The following is a 5,183-nucleotide window of genomic DNA, read 5'->3' as shown; positions in this document are numbered from 1 at the left end:
CTGTAATATATCTCTCATTTTGTATCATTCATACCATTCTGACTTCTCAGTCAAATTCTAATTGACAGTCTGTGTTTTGGATGACCATGGGCCTAGGTAAAATTTTGGAGTTTTGTAACTGTACCAGAAGATGTGAGAATAGCTATTAGGGATTAGCAATTGGTTGCAATATCCAAGGAAGAAAATTATAAAGAATTTACTCATTTCTGCTATTTTTCTGGCCTTTGTAGACATAGAAGTCTTTAAATGTAAGCAAATTAATGTAAAATGTAACAGCTCAGGGGCACCTGGGCGGCTCCATTGGTTAAGAGTGCGGTTAAGAGTGCGACTCTTGGTTTCGGCTCAGGTCATGACCTCGGGGTCTTGAGATGGAGCGTGACTCAGGCTCACACTCAGTGCGGAATCTGCTTGTTTCTCTCTCCCTCTCCCTTTGCCCCTCCCCACCTCTCTCAAATAAATAAATAAATAAATCTTTAAAAAAAATGTAACAGCTGGGGCGCCTGGGTGGCACAGCGGTTAAGTGTCTGCCTTCGGCTCAGGGCGTGATCCCGGCGTTCTGGGATCGAGCCCCACATCAGGCTCCTCCGCTATAAGCCTGCTTCTTCCTCTCCCACTCCACCTGCTTGTGTTCCCTCTCTCGCTGGCTGTCTCTATCTCTGTCAAATAAATAAATAAAATCTTAAAAAAAAAATGTAACAGCTTGGCAGACATGGTTAAGATCAAAATGGCATGGCCAGCCAAATTATACTAAAGGGCTCCAATTTTTTTTTAAATTTTCTTCAACCTCTCTCTTTTTCTTACAGCCTACATTGACTCCATAAGCAGTCTGCCTCCAGTATAGAAGCACTACAAAGATGCATAATTTTTACCATTTCCACTGTTACCAAAAATCACCAATATTTCTTGAATGGAGTATGGCAATAGTTGTATAATCCATTTTCTTCCTTCTGCTTTTGCTCTTTACATTCCTTTCTTTTTCCCCCACATAAGACACGGGACCGTCTTTTGAACACACAAACTGAAATGTGTTTTTCTTCCGCTCTTCAGTGATTTTCCAATGTCCAAAGAATAAAAGTCAAACAGTAGGGCTTTTAAGGTTATGCACGATCTGGCCCTTTTCTACTTCTCATGTCATCTTTTGCCAATTTCTCCCACCACTCTCCAACATGTTGGCCTTGTTTAAGTTTTCTAGAATTCTTCAAAGTCCTTTTAAAACCAGAGCCTTTGCTCACACTGGAATGTTCTTTTCTCCTCCAATATCTTCTAATGAATTTGTACTAATCCTTCAGGTTTCAGTTCAAACACTTCATCACAGAAGCTTTTCCTGGCGGGTTTCTGTTATATGCACTCATATATATGACCCTAAATTTTCTTTTCTTAGCACATAATGGAAAAACTACTGTTTCATTTATGTGTGTCTGTGTGTATATACTTCTTTCCAAACACAAAGCATACATTTTTTCTAGGTGACTTACGTCTGTGGAGTGTGTCTATGTGTTTTTGTTTTCCTACAAAATTTGTATCATAGTTCCTATTAAATTTTGTAGGCCATTTTGTTCACTTTAATATCAAATATGAGAAGTTTTGCTGTATTTTGAGGTTAATTGCTCATGTGTCTAGCTCCAACTTTCCACTCTCAAACCTCTCTAAGGAAAAGGAGATACATGCCATCTGTACACATCAGCTCCATCTCTACCATAGTACACCCAGAGCAAACAGAATCAAGCATGAGAATTACTCATCTTATTGAAAATAGGCACAATGCATTATCTTTTTACCATGACATCATGTAGCTGATATCATGAACCTAAAAATTGCATTTGTCCCAGAATAAAATACAAAGGTAGAAAATGGCATTCTCATTGCTGTCATGGAACATCATAATCAGATAACCATGAAACATCATAGATCCCAATGAATCTAACCCAGTAATGGGTTACCACGGACCATCAACATAAATCATTATAAAATCACCATGAAATTACTTTGAATCACCATGAGTCACATTGAGGACATCCAGGAATTGCCATATGCACCACTGAGCAGTAGCTTTTATATAAAAATGCTTGAAAAGGTCAGGCATTGGGGGGAGGGCGGCAAATGTCTCTTCCAATCTCAAATTTATTCTCCTCTCTTTCCTTCCAACATACAAACTAACTTGCCCATAAGGCAGGGATAATGTCTTGTTTATCTTCTGATGCCTAGAACATATTATAGGCCTGCCAAAATATATTTTTTGGAGGGAGAAAGAATATAAATAGGAACAGAGATGTTCAGAAGTGTCAGTCTTGAAATCCTGGAACCATCATGGGTTCTTGAGCAAAGGAGAGATGAAATGGAAGAGGCATTGGGTCATTGGTATGTTTCACTACGATTTTTGGGAATGGACTGGGTTGAGGTTCCTCAACATGAGGTATGGTGTTGTGAAGATTAGGTCACTGTGTGTGGTAAGGGAGTGATTTTCTTTGGTGGTTGGAGACAAGTGTGGAATGGTGATCAGGGATGGAGAAGTAGGCAGTTTTTTAGATCTAGAATGGAAGACAACATAATAACTATACCAAAGAGGTATAAAGGCTAAAATCTTTGTATGTAATATTGAGTCAGTTTCATTCTTGTATGCCTTAACTAAAGACTTAAGCCCTTTATCACTGGCCCTTAAAAATCTCTAACTTTGTCCTCTACAATGCCCCTGTACACACCCGCCCTCTCCCCCCACCGCCTCTCTAAAGGCTTTCTATCTACAAAGAGAGGCAGAAGAATATAGTAGTTAAAATCTCTGGACTCAAGTAGAACCAATCACCTCGTTGTTGAGTGATCATGAACAAGTCATGTCAGCTAGTTAAGGCTCGAATAAAACAGGATAATTGCCTCAGAGCAATCTATATTCATTCATTGAACAAATATTTATAGAGCACCTGCTATTTGCTAAACACTGTTCTAGGCAGTGGGAGTACATCAATGAACAAAATAACAAATTTGTCCATTTTGAACTTATGTTCTAGTGGAGAGCTGGAGCGGAAGAAGGCAAACAAGGCAGGACTTAAAGCAGTAAAGAAAGAGGCACAGAACCCAGCCCACAGAAAGTCCCCAGGAGTTACATGTAAGCATTTTCATTCAAGGCTACTGCCCAAAGTCCAAAAATCTTTCTCCGGTAATACCAGCCCCATTCTCTATTATTTAAATTCGAATATTGTTCAGAGAAAACCTCAGGACTCTTTTTTTTTTATTTTAATAATGATTTTTTATTATATTATGTTAGTCACCATACAGTACATCCCCGGTTTTCGATGTAAGGCTCGATGATTCATTAGTTGTGTATAACACCCAGTGCACCATGCAATATGTGCCCTCCTTACTACCCATCACCGGTCTATCCCATTCCCCCACCCCCCTCCCCTCTGTAGCCCTCAGTTTGTTTCTCATAGTCCATAGTCAGAGAAAACCTCAGGACTCTTAAGTACATGCAAGTTTAGCACTTCATCCCAAATGGTCTCATGAAATTATGCCGTGTTTGAATCCAAAGATGCTTACCTGAGCAAGTAACTTCTCTGGAACTTAGCTTCTTTTTCTTTAAATAGAAAAAATATATATTACTAATAAACTCTGTAAGTATTCTCCCTTTTAATTACTTAAATTGTTTCTTTTTTTCTATTCTCTTTTTTTTCCCTTGAAAATCTTGTTTACTTTATTGTTCTTTTCAAAGAACTATTTTTTTGATTGGTTGATCTCTATTGTCTCTTTATTTTTGCTTTATCAATTTTTCCTTATCTTATTCTTTCTCTAAACCTTAGGTTGGTCAGCTAGATTTAGAATCTTCCTTCTTTTCTATGATACATGTTTAAGGCTAAATCATGTTAAATATACCTCAGAGGAAGATCAATGATATCTATCAATTATTGGATGCTTATTACATGCCAAGTGTGGTGCTAGGCACTTCATATGTAATATAATTCTTACCACAAGCTGTGACAGAGGCATTTGTATGAATTCAATTTTAGAAAAGGAAAACTGAGGTTGAGAAAAGTTAATTTCACTGAAGGTCAAAGTGCTTCAGAAAAATGGTGGCTCTGGGTTCAAACCTAAGTCTGCCATCTATAGTGCCCTTCTAGTTTGCCTCTAGCTTAGCCAACTGGCCTGCTGTGTTGGGCTGAGCCATATAATTTTCATATTGAGTAGGGAACATGTTACCTTCTGTTATGGACTGAATGTGTCCCCTCCAAACTCATATGTTGAAATCCTCATCTTCAATGTGACAGTATTTGGAGGTGGGGGCCTTTGGGAGGAAATTAGATCATGGAGAACTCAAGAATGGGACTATTTATGAAAAGGCTCCCAGAGCTCTCTCTCTCTTTCTCTCCTCTCTTTCTTTCTCTCTCTCTCTCTGTTATGTGAGGACATAACAAGAAATTAGCACTCTGCAACCCAGAAGGGCTCTCGTCAGAACCCAAACATGCTGGCATTGGGCCTTGGACTTCCAGTATCCAGAACTGTGAGAAAAACAATCTCTGTTAGGTTTGTAGTTTGCTATAGCAGCCTGCACTGACTGAAACACCTACACCTCAACAATATGTCACTTGCCTTAGAAAATGGTCTAAACCAAGTCATAGCATTCAGAGATTTTCCATCATGTTTGGAGTCTGGCGGATAATGAGATACTCATGACACTGTTGAACCAAAAGAAACACTCTTGCTTTGCCCTTGCAGGTGAGGTGATACGGAGAGGAATGTCTATGTGTCCTTGTCCTTTTGGGTTGTCATTGATGTAACCAAGTCTGTGCACACCATCAAAATGTGCAGTGTAGATGTGATCTTTGTAAATTGGTCCCACCTTAGGAAAGAATGAGATGAGATCCTGAAATATATTTATTTAGCAATTCATGCTCAAAAGATGGTATAACATATAATAAAAATTACACTTAAGGACACCTATGAATCACTTTAATGACCATTTTATTAACCTGAGAACTACAGGTAAGTGTAAGGTCCCCTTTATCATAAAAGAAGTCTTTCCATGGAGGATTCTGAGTTTATTAAAAATAAAATTTTACATTGTACATAGTGATTAAATGTAAGCAGAAAGGGAAGAGTAGAAAAGCAAATGAAGTGAGAATGGGGAGAGAGAATTAGGGAAAGAGGCAATGGGGAAATGCAAAAAGAAGACAGGAGCACAAATTCACCCCCAC

The sequence above is a fragment of the Ursus maritimus genome, unplaced genomic scaffold (assembly GCF_017311325.1).
Source record: "Ursus maritimus isolate PB19 unplaced genomic scaffold, ASM1731132v1 scaffold_4, whole genome shotgun sequence".
Lineage (NCBI taxonomy): Eukaryota > Metazoa > Chordata > Mammalia > Carnivora > Ursidae > Ursus > Ursus maritimus.
Note: the sequence above shows the minus strand (reverse complement) of the source record.